Source organism: Mirounga leonina, unplaced genomic scaffold (genome assembly GCF_011800145.1).
Source record: "Mirounga leonina isolate KUSES-001 unplaced genomic scaffold, KU_Mleo_1.0 Mir_104, whole genome shotgun sequence".
Taxonomy (NCBI): domain Eukaryota; kingdom Metazoa; phylum Chordata; class Mammalia; order Carnivora; family Phocidae; genus Mirounga; species Mirounga leonina.
Window position 1 is genome coordinate 16,359,781 of NW_023270231.1, and position 27,688 is coordinate 16,387,468.

Consider the following 27,688-nt stretch of genomic DNA (forward strand, 5'->3'; position numbering starts at 1 on the left):
AATGGATATGAACATCCAGGTCAAAGAACAAAAAAGGTAAATGACATATGAAACAATTTCCAATATCCCTCATAAGACAAAAGCAAGTGAAAACTATGCTGGAATTCACTCTTTTGCTCTTAGGCAAAAATTGACAAATCTGACACTGGTAAGTTGTGGAGAGATAAGATATTCCCCTACATTTGAGGTAGGAGTCTAAGATCCCATGGGATTATTATCCAAAGGATTCCCAATGGAGGGGGAATTTGACATCTAATATAATCAGTTATTCACCCAACCATTGAGTCAGCAATCCCAGTTTTAGGACTCTACTTTCAAGATATACTCCACGTAGGGGCACCTGGGTGGCTCAGTTGGTTAAGCATCTACCTTCGGCTCAGGTCAAGATCCCAGGGTCCTGGGATGGAGCCCCAAGTTGGGCTCCCTGATCAGCTGGGAGTCTACTTTTCCCTCTCCCTCTGCCCCAACCCCCCACTCATGCTCTCTCTCTAACAAATAAATAAAGAAAATCTTAAAAAAAAAAAAAAAGATATACTCCATGTAAATATGAAAAGTTATTTCCTGCAGGTTTATTTGTATTAGAAGCAATCTAGTGGATATATACAGTACAACCATATGATGAAATATAATGCAACTATAAAGAATAAAGGAGAACTGCAGAAACTCAAATTGGAGAAATTTCCAGAATAATTAAGTAAAAGAAACAGAACAATACATACATAGTGATACATTTTGTTTAAGGAAATAGGAGAAACAACTACCTCTCTCTATATATTTGGTTTTGTAAAAAACAAAAACAAAAGCACACACACTAGAAGGATAAACCAGGAATTAATGAAAATGGTTATCTACAAGGGCTATGGGATAGAAGGGATAGAAATGGGAGCAAGACTTCTGAGTACAGCTTTTTATATAGATTTGACTTTTGAAAAATTGTAAATGTTTTACATAATCAAAACAAAATCAAGCCAAAAGAGCAAACTCTAACACTGAACACAGAAATAAATGAATGTAACTGTATATCAAATGTTAACATAACCATATAAAGAAAATAATTATTTCAAGTCAATTTTGAACATGATACTCTGATTATACATCTTCAGTGGGGTAAATTTTAAGGAACAAAAAACGAACTACAAAAGACATCTTTAACTTCACTCAGCAGGTTAAAGTGCTAAGAATTCATGTAGAATACTAATTACTATAATTCTGCAACATTGGATATTTCCTGTAGGATAAAGCAAATAAAGAACTACATTATTATCAATAGGAACTGAATTTTTTAAAATTTATTTATTTGACAAAGAGAGAGAGAGAGAGAGAGCACGCACAAGTAGGCATAGTGGCAGGCAGAGGGAGAGGGAGAAACAAGCTCTCCATTGAGCAGAGAGTCTGATGTGGGGCTTGATCCTGGGACCTTGGGATCATGACCTGAGCCAAAGGCAGATGCTTAACCAACTGAGCCACCCAGGTGCCCCAGGAACTGAAATTTTTAAAAAATATTTTATTTACTTGAGAAAGAGCACAAGTGGTAGAGGGGTTGGGGGTGGGTGGACAGAGGGAGAGGGAGAAGCAGGCTCCCCTCTGAGCAGGGAGCCTGATGTGGGCTCCATCCCAGGATTCTGAGATCATTACCTGAGCCGAAGGCAGATGTTTAACTGACTGAGCCACCCACGCTGAAACTGAAATTTTTAATAAAAAATAAAAATATATAAAATATAAAGAAAAAAACTTAGGTTAATTTTGAATTGTACATATCAATATGAACTCATAATTTAAAAAGTATTTTATAGCTCTGTTGATTAAAAGGGCTTAGAAATAATGATAACCCAGTAGTAATAAGCATACCTCACTCCCAGACTTTAGTGCTAAATACCACACCCAACTAAAAGGTCCTAGGGCATTTGGAGAAATGGCTAGTTCTATGACTAGGGCTGGAAAAATTAAAAACAAGCCTGAGACATGTAGTTGAGCTGAGAAAACAAGAAAGTGCTCGAATGATTAATGAGATCACCTCAAAGGCACAAAGGAGACAGTCTGAAGGAGACAACACCTGCATAAATTTTGGAGCATAAAAAATAATAACTAGAATTGACTTCAATATATTGAATAAGTAAAAATTCATGAATCTTTACTACTACTAAAAGGGGGAGATGAGAGAAGAAAGGCTCTTTCTTACTGAAGAATGCCAGTAATAAAGAATGACATCTTTAAAAGAATCATTCTTTACAACCCCATAATTGATTAGGGTAAGGATCATCAATAGATATACTAAAACATCCTGGGTAACAGGACATGCAAGCTGTCAAAGAATCACAGAGGAAAAATTACACTGTAGATATCTGACACTCATTATTTGAACCAAATAGCCAGACTTAACCTCTTGATGCACTGCAATATGAAGTATAAAAAACAAAGATGCATTAAACTTCAAATCTGAACTTCTTACTTATAGGAAATACAAAGGATAAAGGAAAAAGTTAAAATGGAGTTAGACATGGCCAATTACCCCCTGGAGGGCAAGACTGTTCCCAGTCAGCTAGTGGTCTACACCAAATAAGACAAAACATGAACTATGTTTGGAACCTGCTTTGAAAAAAGTTACAAGAGACATTTTAGAACAGCTGGATAAATCTGAATAAGACTAAATAACAGATGCCAATAAGAAAGTACTTTTTAATTTTCTTAGGTATGATAATAGTATCATATTCATAAAGGAAAAGCATGCTGAAGTTTTTAGAAGTGTCATGATGTCTAGAACTTTCAAATGGTTCAGCTGTTAAAAGGGAGTGTGTGTTGGGGTGCCTGGGTGTCTTAGTGGGTTAAGCATCTGACTCTTGGTTTCAGCTCAGGAAATAACCTCAGGGTTGTGAGACTGAGCCCTGAGTGGGGGGCTCTGCCCTCAGCACAGAGTCTGCTTGAGATTCTCTCCCTCTTCTACCACCCCTCTCCTGCTCATGCACAAACACACACTCTCTAAAATAAGTAAATAGGGGCGCCTGGGTGGCTCAGTTGGTTAAGCGACTGCCTTCAGCTCAGGTCATGATTCTGGAGTCCCAGGATCGAGTCCCGCATCGGGCTCCCTGCTCGGCGGGGGGTCTGCTTCTCCCTCTGACCCTTCCCCTCTCATGCTCTCTGTCTCCCATTCTCTCAGATAAATAAATACAATCTTTAAAAAAAAATAAAAAATAAAATAAAAATAAAATAAAATAAGTAAATAAATAAAATCTTCAAAAAAGAGAAAAATGTAAATATAGCAAAATGTTAACTACTAAATCTACAAGGGTACACATGTGTTTATTGTACTATTTTTTTCATGTTTGAATATTTTCACAATTTTTTTTTTTTTAAGAAAACCCAAACACTGAGAAGCAATTAAGATTTGAATACAATATTTGAGGCACTTCAGTTCTGACCCTGATATCTCATTACTTCTGGATACTCATATGTTTACATAATTGTTGAAGTTACCCATGTTTGATTATAATAAAGGATCAGGGAACCATAAGTGTATGATACCAAGCACATAATTCAGAAGCTAAATCTGTGCTACTCAAACTCCCAGTTTCTAAGTTCTATTTACATATGTATGGCTTTTAGGCACATGCCTAATTCTCTCATATATTCCCATGCCCACATTCTAGTGCCTATCCTTGAGCACTGAAGCTAGCCTGGACCATCTATAATTTAGAATCCAACCAGCAAAGGGAGAGCTGGAAAACTCAAAGGGTCAAAACAAAAGCAACAAAAGCATCTAACATTATTACTTAAATCCTCATCTATGGGCTAGAGATTATTTGGAACAATGAGTTAATACATCAGCAACAGTATCTAAAAGAACACTAAATAATAAAATAATCAATTCACCAAGAATATATAATAATCATAAATATGTATGCAGCTAACAATAGGACTTCAAAGTATATGAAGCCAAAACTGACTGAATTAAAGGAGAAATAAGACCATCCCACAATTATACCTGGCTACCTCAACATTCTTCAATCAGTAACTAATAGAGTAAGAAGACATAAAATAAGCAAGAATACAGAAGACAGCAAGAACATTATTAATCAACTTGCATAAATGACATTGATAGGACATTCCACCCAACAAGAAAAGAATATATATTCTTATCAAGGGCACATATACCATTCACACCAAGATAGACAATACAAAACTTAAGAGAATAGAAATGACACAAAATATGCTCTACAATCATAATGGAATTAAATTATAAATTGATAACATAAAAGTTATTTGGAAAAATCCCCAAGTAATTAGAGATTAAATAATACACAACATCCAAATAAGTCATGGGTAAAAGGGAAGTTAGAAAATACTTTGAAGGGCACCTGGGTGGCTCAGTCGGTTAAGCGTCTGCCTTCGGCTCAGGTCATGATCCCAGGGTCCTGGGATCGAGTCCCACATTGGGCTCCTTGCTCAGTGGGGAGCCAGCTTCTCCCTCTCCCTGCAGCTCCCCCTGCTTGTACTCTCTCTCTCTCTCTGTCAAATAAATCAATAAAATCTTAAAAAAAAAAAAAAGAAAATACTTTGAATGGAATGAAAATATATCAAAATTTTAGAATGCTGCCAAAAAGCACTGCTTAGACAAAAATTTATAGCATTAAAATGCTTCTATTAGAAGTCTCAAATCAACCATGTAAGCTTCTACCTTAAAATGCTAAAAGAACAAATTAAACTCAAAGTTTAAGAAAGAAAATAATAAAAAGCAGAAACCAAAGAAATTGAAAACAGAAAAAAAGAGAAAACTTATGATGGCAAAAGCCTTTAAAAAAAAAAAAAAATCAACAAACTGACAAACCTCTAGCCAGACTGACCAAGAAAAAAAAGACAAAAATGATCAACATCGGGCACCTGGGTGGCTCAGGTCATGATCTCAGGGTCTTGGGATGGAGTCCCTGCATCGGGCTTTGTGCTCAGTGGGGAGCCGGCTTCCTCCTCTCCCTCTGCCCCTCCCCCAGCTTGTGCTCTAGCTGTCTCTCATAAATCTTAAAAAAAAAATTACCAACATCAGGAATGAAAGAGGGAACATAAAAAAAAAAAAAAAAAAAGAAAAAAAAGAAAGAGGGAACATCACTAAAGATCCAGCAGATATTTAAGGGATAATAAAGTAATATTCACTCAGGAAAAAAGGGATAACTTGATTACCTCCATATATACAAAAGACATTGAGTTTGTCTTTAAAAACTTTCCAACAAAGAAAACTCCAGGTCCAGATGGGATTATTGAATTCTATCAATATAAAGAAGAAATGATGTGATTACTCTCCCTTTCAGAAAACAAAAGAGAAAGGAATACTCCTCGATTCAATTTTTGGGACCACAACTGCACTGATAACAAAATAAGACAAAATAAAAAAAACTACAAACAAGTATGCCTCATGAACATAGATGCAAAGATGAAATAAAGACCTTATCAGGCATATAAAGACTGAAAGAATTTATCACCTGTATACCTGCACCACAGGAAATATTATACAGTCCTTGGGCAGAAAGAAAATGGCAACAGATGGAAATCTGAATCTATACAAAGGAACGGGGATCATCAAAAATGGTAAACTCCATGGATAAATATAGAAGATATTTTAAATTATTATTCAACTCTCCTTACAAAATAATTGAGTGCTATCACCAGGAAAGGTAGAGTAAGGACTTCTGAAAATCTTCTCTATAAATACAATGAGAATATTGGCAAAAACTGTCAAAATAAATTTCAGAACTCTGGCAATTAACCAAAGACCTCTTACAAACCAGGGAGCATGTACTCTTTCTTATTCAAGAAAAAGTGCTATTTTGGTAAAAACCACAAGTATTGTGGTGGTATTTTAACATGCCCTCGACCAATCCCCCTCTTCCCAGCTCCAAGGTAACCTTGAAAACCAACGGACAGCAATCATAGTAAAAGCCACCAGCACCACAGCCATAGGAGGGGTCAGAACAGGGCTGGAGCTCTTTAAAAGCCCCATTTGCAAAAAAAAAAAAAAACAAAAAAAACAACTGTAATGTTTTGGCCTATGTGGAAGTTCTCTAGGAAATACTACTCATAGAGCTTGTCTTTATTTTACTTAACTTACAGCTCTCCCAGAATAAATAGCCTATTCCTGGGGGCATTTGTCAAAAACAATAAGCAGAAATTGTTTAACACTGCACCTGCAAGAGGTAGTGAAACATTTGGGGCAAGCAAGAAAAGCTAATCAAAGCTGGGGAATGAGATGTCCAGAAAAACCCTGACATATTTCTGGGAATCTAAAAGGCTGCACATGCATAGGACTGTGCATATCCAGGGCTGTGTACATGTTCAGGGAAGACCAAGAATGTACTAAAGTCTCACTTCTAACTGACAGACTCTGTACAAACAGGAAGTAAGAGCTAAGGCACAGCAGTAAACTACCTGAATTTTAAAGGTGAGTCCCAGTATGAACACAGAGCCATGCTGCAAAGAATGGGAGAGTTACTGGTTCTGCACTTTTAAGGAAATATATCCAATCATTAGCTCACCACTAAGCTAACTAAGCAGAGACTTCAGTGGCCAAACCTAATAAAGAATATAAACTTTATAGAATTAGTTCAGTAAAGTCAGCAAAAAAAACCCCAAAAAGCAACAATAACAAACCCTGAAGGAGGAGAATCTGACTTGAAGGGTTGTCATATATTATATTAAATGTTCAGGTTTAACAAAAAAATTATGAGACATGCAAGGAAAGTATGACCCATACACAGGGACGGAAAAAAGCAGATAATAGAAACTCACTGAGAAAGTCCAGACACTGGACTTACTAGAGTTTAAGTCAGCTATCTTAAATATGTTCAACGAACTAAAGGAAACCATGTGTAAAGAACTAAAAGAATGAGAACTAAGTCTTTGTTTTTTTAAAAGTAGGCTTCATACCCAATGTGAGGTTAAAACTCATGACTCTCCAAGATCAAGAGTCATGCTCTACTGACTGAGCCAGTTAGGCACCCCTGAAAACTAAGTCTTAATAAAGATATAGAAAGTATTATTTTTTAAATATGAGTATAGTTGCCACACAATGTTACATTAGTTCCAGGTGTACAATAGTGATTTGATATCTCTATTTGTTATAGTCTGCTCACCCCTAGTGTAGCTACCATCCGTCATCACACATCAGTATCATTGACTATATTCCACAATATCATTGACTATATTCCCTATGCTGTGCCTTTTATTTGTGACTTATTCATTCCATAACTGGAAGCCTGTATCTCCCACTTCCCTTTACCCATTTTACTTCCTCTACCCAAGAGATAGAAATTATTTTTAAACTCATGGAGTTGAAAAGTGCATTAACAAATGAAAAATTCACTAGAGAGACTCAACAGCAGATTTGAGCAGGCAGAAGAAAGAATCAGTGAACATGAAGATAGGTCCCTTGAGATGATCTTGTCTGAGGAACATTAAAAAAAAAAAAAAACTGAAGGAAAATGAACAAAGCCTCAAGAGACCTTGACAATGGTATAACCAATTAAGATTACCAATATACATACACATAACGTGAGTCCTAGAAGGGAGAGAAAAGGTAGAAAGAGTATTGGAAAAAGTAGTGGCACAAAACTTCTTATATCTGATGAAAAACATCGATCTACATAGCAAGTAGATCAACAAACTCAGAAATCCCTACCCAGACATATCATAATTAAGCTGATAAAAGCCCAATATAAAGAGATCTTGAAAGAAAAAGAAGGAACTCATCACATACAAGACATTCTCAAAAAAGTTCAACAGCTGATTTCTCATCAGCAGCCATGGAGGACAGAAGGCAGTGAGATAGCAAATTCAAAATAATAAAGTGTGTGTCAACTAAGAATTCTATACCCAGCAAAAAGTAGATTTTGAAAATTAGGGAGAAAGTAAAACATTCCCAGATAAACAAATACTGAGAGGATTTGTTGCTAGCAGACGAGCTCTGCAAAATATCAGGAAGGAAGTCCTTCAGGCTGAAATAAAGGGATCCTTGACAGTAACTTGAACATGAATAAAAAATGTCAGTGAAGGCAAATTTACATATGCAAATATATAATTTACATTTATGTATTTACACATGTGAATTTATACAGGTCAATATAAAAGCCAGTAAATATATATTTTTGACTTGAAATTGTTTCCTATTTGATTTTTTTCTTTTAAGTAGGCCCCATAGCCATCATGAAGCCCAATGTGAGGCTTGAACTCACAAGCCTGAGATCAAGACCTCAGCTAAGATCAAGAGCTGGACACTTTAACCAACTGAGTTACCCAGGTGCCCCTCCTCCTATTTGATTTAAAAGACAATTGTATAAAGCAATAATTATAAATCTATGTTGATGAACATACAATGTATAAACATGTAATTTATATGTCAATAACAGCACAAAGAGGGAGGGGAAGGGGCTATATAAAAGTTTTTATATGCTATTGAAATTAGATTGGTTTCAATTAGAACTAGATTGTTAGAAATTAAGATGTTAATTATAATCTCCAGAGCAACCACTAGAAAATGATTTAAAAATACATAGTGAAAGAAATGACAAGGGAATTAAAATGATACACTAGAAAATAACTATTTAACACAAAATAAAGCATTAATACAGGGATAGGAGAAAAAAGGAATAAGACATATAGCAAAAAAAATAGCAAAATGGCAGGTATAAATCCTATCTTACTAGTTATTTCATAAAATATAAATATTAGGCATTCTAATCAAATGTTGAAATTGACAGAGGTGCCTGGCTGGCTCAGTCAATAGAGGATGTGACTCTTGATCTTGGGGCTGTAGGTCTGCCCCACTTGGGTACACAGATTACTTTAAAAAAAATTTTTTTAATCATAAAAACAGATGTTGAAAATTACAGAATGCACAAAAACCCATCATCCAACTATATGCTGTCCATAACAGACACTTTAGATTGAACACATTTAAGTTGAAAGCAAAAAATCGAAAAAGATATGTCATGCAAGCAGTCACCAAAAGAGAGCTGGAGTGGCTAGATTTATACCAGACAAAGAAACTTTAACACAAACATTTTTACTAGAGACAAAGAAGGACATTTTATAATAAATAGGTCAATTCATCAGGAAGATACAGCAATTATAAACACATATGCACTTAACAACAGAGTCCCAGAATGTATGAAGGAAATACTGACAGAATTGAAGGGAGAAAGTTCTACAATAATAGTTAGAAATCAGAATACTCCATTTTCAAAAACAGATAAAATATCTAGACAGAACATCAATAAAGAAACAAAAGACCTGAACAATACTATAAACCAACTAAAGCTTACAGACAGATATATAGAACATACTCAACAACAGTAAAATAGTAAAATACATAGTCTTCTTTTTTTTTTTTTAAATACATAGTCTTAAGTGCACATGGAAATTGGCCAGGATAGACTAATAAGTTAGGCGCCAAAGCAAATCTCAATAAACTTAAGACTGAAATCATACAACATATATTCTCTGACCATAATGGAATGAAGGTAGAAACCAATAAGAAGTTAACTAGAAAAGTCATAAATATATGGAAATTAAACAATACACTCATACCCAATGGATCAAATAAAAAAATCACAAGGAAATGAGAAAAGACAAATGAAAACAAAAAGCAAAATACAAAAACTCATGGGATACAGAAAAGCAATGCTCAGAGGGAAAGATCTCAATCAATAACCTAACTATACACCTTAAGGAACTAAAAAAAGAAGAGCAAAGTAAACCTAAAGCTAGCAGAAGGTAGGTAATAATAAAGATTAGAGCAGATATAAACAAAATAGAGAACAGAGAAACAACAGAGGTTCAATAAAGCCAAAAGTTAGTCCTTTGAAAGATCAACAAAATTGTCAAAACTTTTAAGTTCAACTAAGAATAAGAGAGAAGACAGAAATAATTAAAATCAGAAACAAAAGTGCAGATATTCTTACTGACTTTACAGAAATAAAAAAAGGATAATACTAGAACACTATGAACAATTAGTTATACACCAACAAATTAAATGACCTAGGTGAAACAGACAAGTTCCCAGAAACAAATTATCAAAATTGACTTAGGGAGAAAGAGGGTCACCTGGTTGACTTCAGTCAGTGGAGCATACCACTCTTGATCTCAGGGTTGTGAGTCTAAGCTCCACATTGGGTGTAGAGATTACTGAAAAAGAAAAAAATTGAAGAAGAAAAAGAAAAAGAGGAAAGGAAGAGGAGGAGGAGGAGGAGGTGGAGGAAGAAAAAGAAGAACAAGAGACCTGTAACAAGAGACTGAATCAATAATAAAAAAACCTCCCAACAAAGAAAAGCCCAAGACCAAATGACTTCACTGGTGAATCCTACTAAACATTTAAAGAATTAACACCAGTCCTTTTCAAATGCTTCCAAAAAATAGAAGAGTAGAGAATACTTCCTAACTCATTCTATGAGGCCAGCATTACCCTAACCAAAGCCAAAGATAACTGCAAAACAAACAAACAAACAAAAAACCCAAAACAACAACAAAAAACCCCAAAACAATAAACCCATATCCCTGAAGAGGATAAATGCAAAAATTCTCAACATAGTATTAGCAAACCAAATCCAACAGCCTATTAAAAAGACCATGACCGGGCGCCTGGGTGGCTCAGTTGGTTAGGCAACTGCCTTCAGCTCAGGTCATGACCCTGGAGTCCCGGGATCGAGTCCCACATCGGGCTCCCTGCTCAGCAGGGGGTCTGCTTCTCCCTCTGACCCTCTTCCCTCTCGTGCTCTCTGTCTCTCATTCTCTCTCTCAAATAAATAAAATCTAAAAAAAAAAAAAAAAAAAAAAAAGACCATGACCAAGTAGAATTTGTCCCAGTAATGTGACTGGTTCAACATAAGAAAATTAATGTAATTAATATGCCACATTAATAGAATGAAGAAAAAAACATGCAATCATCTCTGTGAATACAAAAAAAAAAAAGGCACCTGATAAAACCCAATATTCTTTCACGATAAGAACACTCATACAGCTAAGAACAGAAGGGCACTTCCACAAAATGGTAAAGGGTCTTCATAAAAAAACCCACAGCTAACATCATACTCAATAAAGAAACAATGAAAGCTTTCCCTCTAAGATCAAGAAGATGACAAGGTAAGAGCTAAGAAACTTATTGTTGCTTAAACAGAACAGGGAGGGAGATTCTATAGCAGTAACATTCAATAACTAAAATATACATTCTAGTACCTGTGTGCTGCAATGTACAATTACACACAAAAAAAATCACTATTCATTGGGAACTCAAAACTTTTTAGTTCAGACATGTTTGAACTACATAAAAGAATATATAAAAAATCACTTAAATATCAGCATTAATGTAAAAAGGCACTACATATAATGGAAAGAAACTAACCTCACTTCAAACAAGGAGTTAAATGAGACACTGGAAATCTTAGAGCATATATACCACTACGCATGATGGTATAACTTATAAAGTAATGAGACTGTATACAAAATGTCAAACGTAAAACTAGTTATATTTAATCACTATGTATTTATACAGATGTATCCTGAGTAGGTACAAGTTGATGAGGCATCTTAAGGCCAAGAAATGCACTGAGGGGTATAATACCCCTATGGGAGAACTAAATTTTCACTATTCAAAAGAAGTCCTATAATGAAAAAAGAAAAAGAAAAGGAAAATAAGAAAAAGAAAAAGGAAAGGAAAGAAAGAAGAAAAGGAAAAGAAAAAGCAGACAGATACTCATTTATGCAAAAAGAAACAGAAGGATAAACCAGAAACCAATAATACTGGTTACTTACAGAGGGTGGGTAGAAACAAGAAAAGAAATAATGAGAGGATGGGTAAGAGGTAGAAATGGGTAAAGTAACACCTTTCTGAGTATATCTTTTTGCCCAATCTAACTTTTTTTTTTTAAGATTTGTATTTATTTATTTGAGAGAGAGAGACAGCGCCAGAGAGGGAACACAAGCAGGGGTGGTGGGAGAAGGAGAAGCAGGCTTCCCGCCGAGCAGGGAGCCTGATGTGGGGCTGAGCCGAAACAGACGCTTAACGACTGAGCCCCCCAGGCGCACCCCTTGCTGAGTCTAATTTTTAAAACTATGTTAACATTACACATATTCAAATAAATAAATAAAATCAACACAGAAAGGGAAAACTAAAAATGGAACACTATACAAATGAATCTACCGTATTTCAAATAATTAATATAACTATATTAAAAGGATGTGTACCTAACCTAAACTCCAGAGGACAGTAATTTTTGTTAGTGATTTTACCCTTAAGCTAAAGACGTAAAGAACTATAAACAACTCCGGTTGGTAGTTTTGCTTTTCACAATAAAATGAATTAGCAATTCCAGAACTATGTCATGTGTATTCTCAGATTGAGTAAATAACTATATTGTGGAAACTGAGAGCCAAGTTTTTTCACTGTTGAGAGAAAATTATGAATACGGGCAGGCGAATGCTAGATATCACTATGAATTCACTGTTCTAAATACATAAAAAGACAGATGTGTGTTATACATTATATACATATATGTATATATATGTGTGTATATATGTATTCAATGTACATATATGTATGCAATATATATATATATTCCCTAAGATATATAGGATATACATGTCCTATAATACATCGTGTGTATATATATCCTATATATTATACAAACATGCATATCTTATATATCCTAGGGATGTATCTATATCTATAACTATATATCTACATATCTGTATCTATCCTAGCTCTTTTCACTGAGAGAATCTAGAGGCAATGACACTCCAATAGCACCAAATACACCTGGAGTCTAGATCCTGGCTTCCAAATGTCATTCTCCACTAAAAGGAACCAGGGATCCCTGGCTGATTTCTGGACTCTGGCAAGTAAAAATACAAGATGAGCCTGAAACATCTTGTTAAGCCAGAAAACAAAGAAGTGCTCAATAAATAATGAAGGCATGTCGAGAGAACACAGAGACCAGCTTGGAGAAGCTCCCACTGGCCAATTTGGTACAATTTAAGCATCAGAATAAATAACAATAGCAACAGATTATACCTCACAGAATAAAACAGAAAACTCTAAGTCCATACTAATATAATAAATAAATAAATGGGGGAGACAAAAGGGTTCTTTTTTATTAAATTTAATAATTATAAAATTATTGGGGTGCCTGGGTGGCTCAGTCTGTTAAGCCTCTGCCTTTGGCTCAGGTCATGATCCGAGGGTCCTGGGATGGAGCCCCAAGTCAGGCTACCTGCTCAGCAGGGGAGTCTGCTTCTCCCTCTGCCCTGCTCGTGAGCTCTCTCTCACGCACTCTCTCTCTCAAATAAATAAAATCTTTTTAAAAATATATAAAATTATTAATAATTATAAAAGTGATGAAATTTTAAAAATCACCATTTGGCAACCACCATAATTATTTGAGGCAAGAATTATCAATGGATAAAACTGGTACCTGTTGGATAAGAAACAAAATACTTACATAAATTCAATCTTCCTACTAGATACTTATTATTTGCACAGGGAAAATACTAACCTTACAGTGAAGAAACTTGGCTGGCACCAAAGTGATCAAAATTAACAACACCAATAATGGAAAAACAGACATCATGTGACTCCTGACATCATATACTGGGAAGGACACAATTTCTGTGGTATTCTTGCCCTGACTACATAATCATGAGGAAGCCAAGCATGATGAAACATCAGACAAATTCAAATAATGAACACTCTGCAAAATAACTGGCCTGTACATTTCCAAATAACAAAATCATGAAAGATTAAAAAGTCTCCAGGGCGCCTGGGTGGCTCAGTTGTTAAGCATCTGCCTTCAGCTCAGGTCATGATCTCAGGGTCCTGGGATTAAGCCCCGCATCGGGCTCCCTGCTTGGCGGGGAGCCTGCTTCTCCCTCTCCCTCTACTGTTCCCCCTGCTTGTGCTCTCTCGCTCTGTCAAATAAATAAATAAAATCTTTAAAAAAAAAAAAAAAAGTCTCCAGAACAGCTCCAGATTAAAGTAGACTAAAGAGATATGACAACTGGGGCGCCTGAGTGGCTCAGTCATTAAGCGTCTGCCTTCGGCTCAGGTCATGATCCCAGAGCCCTGGGAGAGAGCCCCGCATCGAGCCCCCTGCTCCGCAGGGAGTCTGCTTATCCCACTCCCACTCCCCCTGCTTGTATTCCCTCTCTCGCTGTGTCTCTCTGTCAAATAAATATTAAAAAAAAAGAGAGAGAGATGACAACTAAACACAATGCATGATCCTGGGAGATTTTCTTTGAATATTGGTGAAGACAATGATGAAATTGCATAAAGTCCACAGAGCAAATATTAGCATTATATCAATATTAACGTCTTGATTTTGATAATTGTATTGTGATTATATAAAAGAATGTCCTTGCTCTTAGGAAATACACACTAAAGTATTTTGGAGTAAAAAGGTTTCCTGTCTGTCTGCAACTTATCAGATGGTTCGAGAACACATAAGTGTTTACACATATGTGCATATATATAAAGAAAGATTATAAAGCATATGTGATAAATGTAACATTTGGGGAAATCTGAATGAAGGGTATACAGAACTACTTCCTACCATTTCTGCAACTTTAAGTTTGACATTATTTTAAAATAAAGTAAAACAAACAAAAAAGACTTGTGGCCCTTTGATAATCCCTTGGATATAGATTTGGATTTGGGAAAGCAACCATGCTATTAACCTAGATCTCACTAGGCCCCAAAGACCCAGGGCACTATAAAGATGCAGACTGTGTCTGGTGGAATTAGATAATTTTTGAGACTTTCCTTGACCAACTCAAAATTCTTAAGGAATTTGCAGGAATATTCCCGTAAGCATTTAGAAGACCTTGCAGGGAATGACCCCTATCACTCTGACTATAACATCACGGGTATAGAAGGTAGCAGTTTGCCACAAAATATTGCTTTTCTCAGAAAGAGTAAGTCAGCAGAGAATGATACTATGGCCCAGCCACTGTGAAGAGTGTTATCTATATACTGTCCTACTGAATACTCTCAACTCCAGTATAATCTCCATCTTAAAATGAGAAAGCAAACTTAAAAAGCAAAATACCTAAGTGGGGAGGAGGATAAGGGAGATGACAATAATAAAATAAGTTTAATTGGATTGTTACAAAAATTTAATGAGGTAATATTTCTCACACACACAATTAGAACATTGCCTAGCAAATACAAAAAAACAATATCTAAATGTCTGTTAAATTAATAAAAATAAAAAATCTCCCAAAGAGGGCGCCTGGGTGGCTCAGTTGGTTAAGCGACTGCCTTCGGCTCAGGTCATGATCCTGGAGTCCCTGGATCAAGTCCCACATCGGGCTCCCTGCTTGGCAGGGAGCCTGCTTCTGCCTCTGACCCTCCCGACCCTCCCCCCTCTCATGTGCTCTCTCTCTCTCATTCTGTCTCAAATAAATAAATAAAAAAAATCTTAAAAAAAAAAAAATCTCCCAAAGATCATAAAGCTAACTGATATGGCTGGGATCAAACCCAGATTGACTGACTCCAAGGTTCATATTCTTAGCCACTAGGCCTTTACTGCCTCATGGCTTTAAGAGTTACTGGATTAAATGTTCAACTTTCACCTACCCTCCCAAAGTGAACCTACATGATGATCAATCTATCTGTCAGGTCACAGAGATCTCCGAGCTTAAAGGTGTGAACCAGTGCTTAGGATGGCATAGCAAGTTGGCATGGATCTTAAGTGCCCAAACTACACAATATTTCCCAGACAGCATTCACCAGTTACCAAAAGCATGTTGATGCCTGTCCCAAGCCACTGTGAAGAAAAGTACAAAGTGTTTCCTAAGCCACCAGTGATCCGTAAGACTCTTTATTTAAGGGGGTCTCCATTTTCAATCTGCAAAGTTTCCTTTGCTTTGAGTTAGCTTTGAGAAATTGGCCAAAATGTGGGTAAATGCACTTTACTTGAATTATACTCATTTGCCAAGTCCTTTTCTTTTAATGGGTTTCTAAGTGTAGTCAAAGCCCTCTTACTTTTAACAACAGGTCAGAATCAAAGAGTATGTTCAACAGACCCGTAGAACATAATGGTATTTTGGCTTGTACAAGATTTTGCCACAAAATCTGTAAAGCAGAACTAGGACTCAATTATCAAATTCTCTCTCTCCACCAAGTTATAAGAAAGTGATATTTGATGCAAACAATCAACAGAAAAACTACTAGAAATTGTATCGCCTTGGGGTTAGATTCACAGGAAAAGAGACAGATCTTTTTTTTTTTTAAAGATTTTATTTATTTGACAGAGAGAGACACAGCGAGAGAGGGAACACAAGCAGGGGGAGTGGGAGAGGGAGAAGCAGGCTTCCTGCTGAGCAGGGAGCCCGATGCGGGGCTCGATCTCAGGACCCTGGGATCATGACCTGAGCCAAAGGCAGATGCGTAACGACTGAGCCACCCAGGTGCCCCCAAAAGAGACAGATCTTGAATGTCACTTAATTTTTTTAATTGCATCTATGGCTATTACCATTACAAAACTCCAAGCTTCACTTTTAGCTTATTTAACTGCACTGTTCAGAAGGAAGTAATGTCATAAGGAATACATATTCTCACAAACTGCCCACATAAATGCCTTGGGAAACTTGCTCAATTATAGCAAGGTATTTCTTTTGCTCTAGTTTACATTGCATTTCCTCAGATTAAGTCCTAGGAAGTGCATCTCTCACTTCATTGTAGTGATTCTACTAATTCTTAACTTTCAAAACAGACAGCCAGGTCAATTTTAGAAAAAATACTGATAATCCCTCCCAAAATGAAAAGTTAACAATGACATTTCCATTATATCCCAGAACATCAGTAAAGTCAAACTCAAGAAGCCATAACTGCTCTAGAAGCATAGCTACAATGACTTCAAAAAGCACTTCACATTTCTCTGAACGTATGATTTTTGCTCTTTTATACATACAGTATACAACGGGAGCATGAAAGAATGCACCCCAAAATGTTTATGTTAGGTGGTAGGATAAATGTGATTTACTTTTTCTTAAATATGCTTCTTGACTTTTAGAAATTTTTTTACAGGGCGCCTGGGTGGCTCATTGGGTTGGGAGTCTGCCTTTGGCCCGGTCGTGATCCCACGGCCTGGGTCGGGCTCCTTGCTCGGTGGGGAGCCTGCTTCTTCCTCTCCCTCTGCCTGCTGCTCCCCTGCTTGTGCTCTCTCTCTGTCAAATGAATGAATAAAATCTTAAAAAAAAATTTTTTTTTAATTAATATTTTTTTACAGAAAGTTCTTTAAAAGTTTTTTAAATGACCATAAATATATACATTAGTCCTAAATAAGTTTTCACATAAGAGACAGTATATAAGAATGAATATACAAAAAAAATAATACAAACATACATAATATATATTTGCATATGTATATATTTTTATATATACTATATACGTAACGAACATGTGTGTGTCTGCACACACACATAGGAATCAAAAGCTTCAACTACTCTCCCTTCGTATCCAGAAAGCAAAGTAATCTTACAAATGTTTCAGCATGAACTTCTGACAGGGTGATTTAGTTCAGCAATGTTATAAGTAGCTTTTAAAAAGACTGTATCAGGAATAAATGCAGACATCATTAGTCAATACTTCCCTACTCATTAAAACTGTAGAGCATTTTCCCCCCGACACTTCAGTACAAAAATAACTTGCCAATGTTTTTTATACTACCTATTATTAAAGGAGAACTATTTCTCAATGGAAACTGAATTTTATTCTACATCTTAATTTTCTTTAATCTCCCTCAGTGTTTCATCAGAAAACTTCTTTTTCCTCCCTCTTTAATAAATGGTAGAACTTCTCACACTTTTAGTATTTAGGCTTTTAGGATTCATCCTTATTCCAAACTGAAAAACCTATCTTTACTATTGAAATGTAGTTCTGTCCCTGTTTATTATTCCCGTCTTAAAATGCTTAAGGATCCATCATTACAGAAAAAAAAGTTAAATGTTTTTCAGTCATTTCTTTGCCCTACGTAGTTACGTTGTAATTTCTAGTCAGTATATTCAGTATTGGTATACAGAAAACAAAAATACAAACACAAGAACCTATTTTCTACCCCATGACAGATCCAATACAAAAAGATAGTCTCCCTGCTTCCAAGGGTAGCTTGCTTCAGTAACAGATTAGCAATTCTCCCCATTCTCAGAGCTCTTGTTACAGCTGAAGCATCTTATTCAATGTTCATTCCAGAAGTACTGGGATCATTTTATTGTTTCTCAAGTTCCTTTTCATTATGTCCTACTTATATGTGGTGGCACAGATCTCAATTTTTCACTTTAAAATTATGAGACTTTAAAGAACGTATAAACAACTTGAGTCATTTAGTAAGAAATAGGTATCTACAACATGATGCAACCATCACAAACCCAGAGCAGCAAAATTCAAATTCACAGAAGGGTGTGTTCAATAGGCCCTATGTGTTAATTTTTGGCAATACAATAATGATTAAAGGCCCAAAAGCTTTTTAATCATCAAATTAAAATTAGTATTTCCAGGGTAACTAAAGTTCAAGGCACAAATATATTGGTGACTGCCAGAAAAAGCATAAGCTACCATAATAAAACTATATTAGGGGACCACCATAGATTTCCCCTCCTCCTTCTGAGCAAGATACATTCAGGAGATAGGTGGCCTCTGTTCCTTTTATCAACTATAAAACCAGAAGGTGGTTCCAAATGTTCATATGTTGACATTTTAAGTACAAATACTCATTCACTTCTGGGTTCTAATCCCCATCCTTTAAGTGCTGGATATAATAATCAGAAAGAACTTTCATGTAATTTCCTTCAACTCACCCCTTGGGGCGATCACCACTTTATGATCTGAGACAGATTTTCTAATACTCTATACTAAGGGTGATTTCAGAGCATAGGCCTAGAAAAACTTTATTAAGCTTTCTTCAGATTAGACAAATCCTTCTTTTCTTATATTTCAAGGACCTTAAGGAAACTTGTTTCCCCACACAGTTCAACTGCTAAATTCAAGTCAAGTTTGAATAAACGGAGTTTTAAGCTGAAAACATTCAGTCTGGATTAAGAAGTAGAGGTAAAAGTGGAAAAGATAACCAAGTAAAGGGGCGCAAAAGATGAATGAGATTAACACATTTTTCCATTTAATCCAATTTTAGATAATGTAAGATCTTAGATCAGAATTTCTATCTTGTGAAAAGCAATATAACTTATTGACTAAGACTGAAGACAATTACCGACCTCATTTTTTACTGCTGCCATTTCCATTTTGGACACAAGAGTGAACATAAGAGTCCTTAAGAAATACATTCCATTAATTTCAACTCAACTATACTTATTGCCATAAAGGAAAAACACACACACTTCGGCTGCAAGGAAAGAAAAGTCAACCCAAACCCCTCATCATCTGTGGAGTGAATACTGAATTAGAAAACAGAAGACAGAGCTTACAGTTTGGGATACTCTTTTCACTCCTTACTCAGATCAAAATTTCTCTGTGCCTGAGGTTCCTCCCTTGTGGAACAGCGATAATAACATCATCTTTCCTTAAAGTCAAAGGGTCATTGTAAGAATCAAGAAAATGTGAAGATTTTTTTTTTAATAAAAAATTCCAACAAGGACAAAGATTATGTATTACAGTCATGGCTCTTCTCACATATTTGTTAATTATATTTGTCAACCTTAAACAGTTGAAAAGCCATTACTTTACAGACTTTAAGCTCTCATTCAACAAGTATTTCCTATGTATACTGTTACTTACAAGCCACTTACTGGCCCTGTTGAAATATTACATACAAGTTTAAATATGTCACACAGGTATACTCAATGTGTTTGTTGTGCAAACAACACAGCCAGGAAGGGAGATTTTGGTAAGTAAAAGTAGGATGAAAGTGTGAAATATATTTGCATTACTAAGTATCTTATAACACAAGGCATATGTTACAAAGTTACACATTATATAATATTGTACTTGCATAATTAAATGAATTTCTCCCCAAACACAAGCTCCTTATACTTTTTACATGGAGAAGTGTGGTGTAGACCCCCAAAGTGCACTTAGTCTTTAGTAAAATACCTCAAATATCAGTTTCATCCTACCACTTGTCCCTGGATTTTGCCCTCCTCCAACATCCCCCTAAATGTCTGCTGAAAATAACCCACAAAATAAACAAAAACCCCTAAATTCAGAGAATTCATAAAGGGTGCCTTCATTACTCCCTGTTAATATAATACTTTATAGACTGTATGTGAAAACTGGATTTCTGCTGCATTCAATGTAAGCAAAGATTCAGCTCAAGGGCAGCCTAACAATTCTACTGGGCTGGGTGGGCAATAAATATAATTAACTCTTTTCATATGCAAAGCAATTCAAATCATGACTAGGCTTACTAAGGATGACAGAAGAAAATAATACACAAATAAATACAAAATAAGCAGGGAGACCTTAAGCAAATTAGATTACTGCCTCCTTTCATTAAATGGGCAAATAAGAATCTATCCCAGAGTTAATTATCGTGAGGAATCCCTAAAGATAATGGGCTTTAGTATTACTAAGGAACTAGTAAAATAATTTCATTCAAAAATCAAATTAAATAATTAAAGCCAAACAGTAAACTTTTCATTCTCCAAGTGATAAAACAGTCACAACTATTCATTATTTCACTTATTTATTCCATCAGGAACTATTTAATGCATACATATCATGAATTATACTAGATTCTAAGGATACAATAAGGAAGAAATCGGACAAGGCCCCTGACTTCACAGAGCTTACAATGTTATGAGGTAAGACAGGAAATAAACAAGTAAATAAATAATTTCTAAAAGCAATTTTTAAAAAACAGGGGGAAGGGCCACACTATTTTTAAGAACTGTAATAAAAAAGCACTTCACAGCAAATACTTACATTCCAAGTAAATAGGTCAAAGGCCCTGAAAAGGAAAGAAGCCAAGCTCTCTCTGCTCACTAGATGCAAAGACCTTCCATTGACATTCCTGCTATGTTTCATCTCAATCTAGTCCAGAAAAGTCAGACTAGAAATATGACAGACACCAGACCTCACCTACTAGCATCTCATCTGATTCTGGTTCTTCCTTCATAATCCACAGTCAAATCTTTCAAACCCAAATTCTCATTTGTCAACCCATTTTCCATTAAGTGCTTCCTGTATGACCTTCTGAAGTTTAAACATAACACAAGCGTGCCCTAACTGTAGGCAAAGAGTTGAAATAATTCATGCCCAAGAGAGAAAGGAGAAAAGTGAAGCTGTGTCAGAGGTAGGGAGATCAGTAGTCCGAACAGTGACAAGGTCTATTTCCAGCTTCAAATGGGTTGAGAGGTAAAGTTCACATCTTAAATAATGAAACAGCTGCACTGAAGCCAGAAGTTGCTCTGGAAGAGAAAGACCACCTGAGGGCTTGTCCCTACTCTTTTCATTCCTGGCGAAGACAAATCAAACACAGGGAGTAAGCAAACTTCCAGATCTACAACCAGACTGCAATTAGTGATACAGCTACAACAGTCACCACCTTACTGATTCCTTCACTATTTTTTAAGTTCTATGTCCAACGTGGGGCTTAAACTCATGACCCCAAGATCAAGAGTCACATGCTCTACTGACTTAGCCAGCTAGGCAGCCCTACCTTCACTATTTTTAATGTTTTACCTTCCTTTGTTTGCTTTTCAAGTTTTCTTAGCATTAAAATTAATTTGGGTAGCATTTTACATCTCTAAATGGTGTAAAATTGGGGTGCCTGGGTGGCTCAGTCATTAAGCGTCTGCCTTGGACTCAGGTCATGATCCCAGGGTCCTGGGATCGAGCCCCACATCGGGCTCCCTGCTCGGTGGGAGGCCTGCTTCTCCCTCTTCCATCCACCCCCTCTGCTTGTGTTCCCTCTCTTGCTGTGTGTCTCTCTCTCTGTCAAATAAATAAATAAATAAATCTTTAAAAAAAAAAAAAAAATAAAAATAAATGGTGTAAAATTAAATATAGTACTATTTTTTCAGTAACTGTTTGCAACTTCAAATATCTAATACAATGCCCGCAACAGTATACCTATCCTGAGAGTAGAGAAAAACTGATTGAAATTATGTGCTAAAGATTTTTCCTAGGATCAAGTCACCTAATTTTAAAAACTGGTTCCAAAGAACTCAAGGGAACAAAACACCTGCTGCTTCAGAGTTCTACAAACATAATTCAAATTATATGTAAAATAAATATATATATATATTAAGATTTTATGTACTTATGGGACACCTGGGTGGCTCAGTCAGTTAAACATCTGCCCTCAGCTTGGGTCATGATCTCGGGGTCCTGGGATCGAGCTCCAGATCAAGTTCCCTGCTCAGTGGGGAGTCTGCTTCTCCCTCTTGGTGCTCTCTCTCGCTTTCTCTGAAATAAATAAATCTTTAAAAAAAAAAAAGTTTTTTTCAGAGAGAGAGAGAGAGAGAGGGAGAGAGCACAAGCAGGGGGTGGGACAGAGGGAGAAGGAGAAACAGACTGCCCACTGAGTAGGGAGCCCAACGTGGAATTCCCAAGGGGCTCAATCCCAAGACCCTGAGATCACGAAACCAAGAGTTAGATGCCTTAACCAACAGATGTCCCATTTGTTTTCTGGGGTTTTTAAAAAGATTTTATTTATTTATTTGACACAGAGAGAGACAGCAAGAGAGGGAACACAAGCAGGGGGAGTGGGAGAGGGAGAAGCAGGCTCCCTGCTGAGCAGGGAGCCCGATGCGGGGCTCAATCCCAGAACCCTGGGATCATGACCTGAGCCAAAGGCAGACGCTTAACGACTGAGCTACCCAGGCGCCCCCCCCATTTGTTACTTTTAAGAACCATAATAATAAGCACCCACACATCAAATGTTAAATTTCAAACACAGAAGCCATCATGAAACATGTTCATCATGAAACTGAACATGGAGACACTGGAATGAAGCTTCTCTTACCATTTCTATGCGCATATGAAACTTAGGGAACTTCTTGAAATGTGTCACTGACTGGAAAAACCAGAGCTCTGCACAGCGCATTTTGTTAATACAGGCACATACATGTCCACTCATGTAACACTGTACCAGTGAACACACTAATAGAGTACCATGCATGTCTGGCTCCATTAAATGTCACAACAAGCTCAAGTGCACCTGCTCAGTATATTCTCTCATTACAAAAAGTAACTCAACAATGCTCAGCAAAAATATAACATAAGTCGTAATACTGCAAGACATAATTTAGTGTTTTTGAGTACAGTTGATAGTGATTCAAACTTCAAAAAAATCTCCTATAGAACTTTATAAAACTAAATAATTTATTTTTTAGTGACTGTACAATCAAAATAAAAGAAAATGAAATGCTGAGGCTGACACATTAGTGTTTGATGTAAGGTATACCTATAAAATGATTCAACTGTTAAAAAAGTTTGGGTACACTGATCTCATCCAACATGCTCATTTTACAGATGAGAAAAAAACTAAGAAATGGGGAAGTTAGGTGACTTACTTATGGTCATAGATATAGAGAGACAGAGGTGGAACTAGAATTTTCATTACACTATATGGTCCTATTTAACAAAGTTCATGTTCTAGAATTAAGTAAGGCTTCTATTAGGGGAACTTTACTTTCTCCCTAACACCTTACAAACTCAAAGATGTATTTCACACAATGGTTAATTGAGCCTAAGGTCTTATGAAGCCTCAAGTATTATGAAGTCTGTATCAGGTCCAATGTAGCTTACATTCCAAGAAGATAAGTAATGTTGAAAAATTACCATGATAGAAGATTCTTGTAAAAATGGGAGAAAGGGATACAAAGGGTAGAACTTTCAGTTATAAGAAGAATAAGCTCTGAAGATCTAATAATATACAGCATAGTGACTATAGTTAATAATAGGGTATTGTAGACTTGAACGTTGCTGAAAGTAGATCTTAAGCTTTCTTACCCCCCTCCCCACAAAGTTAACTATGTGAGGTAATAAATGTGTCAGTTTTCTATGTTGATTTTGGTAATAGTTCCATAATGTATATCAAATCATGACACTGTATAGCTTAAATTTATACAATTAAAGAGAATCCAGAAATGGACCCTCAACTCTATGGTCAACTAATCTTCAACAAAGCAGGAAAGAATGTCCAATGGAAAAAAGATAGTTTCTTCAATAAATGGTGTTGGGAAAATTGGACAGCGACATGCAGAAGAATGAAACTGGACCATTTTCTTACACCATACTCAAAATGGATGAAAAACCTAAGAGACAGGAATCATTCAAAATCCTACAGGAGAACAGAGGCAGCAACCTCTCTGACCTTGGCTGCAGCAACTTCTTGCTATACACGTCTCCAAGGCAAGGGAAACAAAGGCAAAAATGAACTATTGGGACTTCATCAAGATACAAAGCTTTTGCACAGCAAAGGAAACAGTCAACAAAACCAAAAGACAACTGACAGAATGGGAGAAGATATTTACAAATGTCTTATCAGATAAAGGGCTAATATCCAAAATCTATAAAGAACTTATCAAACTCAAAACCCAAAGAACAAATAATCCAAGAAATGGGCAGAAGACATGAACAGGCATTTCTCCAAAGACGTACAAATGGCCAAAAGACACATGAAAAAAGTCTGAACATCACTCAGCATCAGGGAAAGAGAAATCAAAACCACAATGAGGGGTGCCTGGGTGGCTCAGTCGTTAAGTGTCTGTCTTCGGCTCAGGTCATGATCCCAGGTCCTGGGATCGAGCCCCGCATCAGGCTCTCTGCTCCGAGGGAAGCCTGCTTCTCCCTCTCCCACTCCCCCTACTTGTGTTCTGCTGTCGCTGTGTGTCTCTCTCTGTCAAATAAATAAATAAAATCTTAAAAAAAAAAACAAAAACACAATGAGATACCACCTCACACCAGTCAGAATGGCTAAAACTAACAAGTCAAAAATGACAGATGTTGGCAAGGATGTGGAGAAAGGGGAACCCTCTTACACTGCTGGTTGGAATGCAAGCTGGTACAGCCACTCTGGAATGAGGTTCTTCAAAAAGTTAAAATAGAGCTACCCTACGACCCAGCAATTGCACTACCAGGTATTTACCCAAAGATACAAATGTAGCAATCTGAAGGGGCACCTGCACCCCAATGTTTACAGCAGCAATACCCACAACAGCTAAACTATGGAAAGAGCCCAGATGTCCATTGACAGATGAATGGATAAAGTGATATATATATACAATGGAATGTTACTCAGCCATCAAAAAATGAAATCTTGCCATTTGCAACCACATGGATGGAACTATAGGGTTTAAGCTAAGTGAAATAAGTCAATCAGAGAAAGAATTACCATATGATTTCACTCATATGTGGGATTTAAGAAACAAAACAAAGTAGCATAGAGGAAGGGAGGGAAAAATAAAACAACACGAAATTAGAGAAGGAGACAAACCATAAGAGACTTTTTTTTTTTTTAAAGATTTTATTTATTCATTTGAGAGAGAGAGCACGAGGAGCGGGGGAGAGGCAGAGGGAGAAGCAGACTCCCTGCTGGGCCAGAAGCCTGATGTAGGGCTCGACCCCAGGACCTGGAGATCACAACCTGAGCCAAAGGAAGAGGCTTAACCATCTGAGCCACCCAGGCGCCCCAACCGACCCTTAATCATAGGGAACAAACTGAGGGTTGCTGGAGGGGGGAGGGATGGAGTAACTGGTTGATGGGCATTAAGGAGGGCACATGATGTAATGAGCACTGGGTGTTATATACAACTGATGAATCACTGAACTCTACCTCTGAAACTAATAATATACTATATATTAATTAATTGAATTTAAATTCAAACATAAATAAATAGAGGGGGAAATAAATAAATATATACAATTATATTTGTCAATTATTCCCCAATAAAGTTAGAGGAAAAATGACGGGCGGTGGGTAGGGAGACCAAAAAACAGAAGGGGAATAAGTACTATAAGAATAGTACTGTGGACAAACAATGAATCATGGAACACTACATCTAAAACTAATGATGTAATGTATGGTGATTAACAACAATAAAAAAATTAAAATAAAAAAGAACAGTACTGTGGAAGTTCAGAGGATGGCAGGATTATTTCTGGTTGGGAAAAGGAAAAAAAGGTTCAGATTTATTCAGTAATAAAAGATTACTCCAGTGTTGGAAATTAGCAGAAAAGAACTGGGAAAAGTTTGGATTTTGGATCTAGTATAGCCTAGGAAATAAAGAATCACATTCTGTTAGTATGACATCTACCTAATTATCAGTTTAAAGAAAATACAGAGGCTAGAAGAAAACACTAAATGACACCATAGGGAAATAATCAGACAAATCCAGAATGTGGTACATTCTACAACACTCCTCATTTTTTTTTTTTAAGATTTTATTTATTTGTCAGAGAAAGAGAGCAAGCACAAGCAGGGGGGGGCGGCAGGCAAAGGGAGAAGCAGGCTCCCCACTGAGCAGTGAGCCCAACGTGGGGCTCAATCCCAGGACCCTGGAATCATGACCTGAGCCGAAGGCAGAGGCTTAACTGACTGAGCCACCCCGGCATCTCTCTACAATATTCTTCAAAAAAATCAAATGTTAGGGTGCCTGGGTGGCTCAGTCGTTAAGCGTCTGCTTTCAGCTCAGGTCATGATCCCAGGGTCCTGGGATCAAGCCCCACATCAGGCTCCCTGCTCCACGGGAAGCCTGCTTCTCCCTCTCCCACTCCCCCTGCTTGTGTTCCTGCTCTCGCTATCTTTCTGTCAAATAAATAAAAATTAAAAAAAAAAAAATCAAATGTTATAGGGAAGAAAAGGGGAGGAGCTGTTCAAGATTTTAAAAGATTAGAGACAAAAACAAATGTAGCATCTAAATGCTGAATAGATCCTAATTTGAAAAAAAAAAAGGTATAAAAGGGGCACCTGGGTGGCTCAGTTGGTTAAGCATCTGCCTTCGGCTCAGGTCATGATCCCAGGTTCCTGGGATCTAGCCTCGCGTCAGGCTCCCTGCTCAGTGGGGAGCTTGCTTCTCCCTCTCCCTCTGCCCACTCATGCACGCTCTAATAAGTAATAAATAAAATTTTTAAAAATAGCTATAAAAGACATTTTGGGGACAATTGGTGGATTCTGATTATGGACTAGATCTTAGGAGTGATAATGGTATTTGCATGTTGAAGTGTCAGGATGTCTATACTCTCAGTTAAGCAAATATTTAAACACACATACACACAATTAATGGGTATTAAAATGTTTGTTGTATCAGAGTCTTTCAATTTTTCAATATGCTTGAAAATTGTCATTAAAAATGTTTAAAAAAAAAAAGGGCGCCTGGGTGGCTCAGACGGTTAAGCATCTGCCTTCGGCTCAGGTCATGATCCTAGGGTTCTGGGATCGAGTCCCTCGTCGGGCTTCCTGCTAGGCAGGGAGTCTGCTTCTCCCTCTGCCCCTCTCTCTCTCTCTCTGACTCTCATGAATAAATAAATAAAACATTAAAAAAAAAATGTTTAGGTGGCGCCTGGGTGGCTCAGTCGTTAAGCGTCTGCCTTCGGCTCAGGTCATGATCCCAGGGTTCTGGGATCGAGTCCTGCATCGGGCTTCCTGCTAGGCAGGGAGCCTGCTTCTCCCTCTGCCTCTCTCTCTCTCTCTCTCATGAATAAATAAATAAAACATTTAAAAAAAAATGTTTAGGTGGCGCCTGGGTGGCTCAGTCATTA

General features: G+C 36.8%; 1 protein-coding gene across 2 annotated transcripts in view; it reads right to left on the reverse strand.

Moving 5' to 3' along the window:
* The window catches only part of UBTD2 (ubiquitin domain containing 2), a 63,398-nt gene that overhangs the window by 23,834 nt on the left and 11,876 nt on the right, over positions 1 to 27,688 (reverse strand). The window contains exon 1 of one of the 2 annotated variants that reach the window (XM_035014283.1): positions 10,084 to 10,102. The exons of the other annotated variant lie outside the window; for it this stretch is intronic. The gene's annotated coding sequence lies outside the window, so the exon portion shown is untranslated. Of the gene's footprint in view, positions 1 to 10,083; positions 10,103 to 27,688 lie in introns of those variants that run through there. 2 annotated transcript variants of the gene reach the window in all.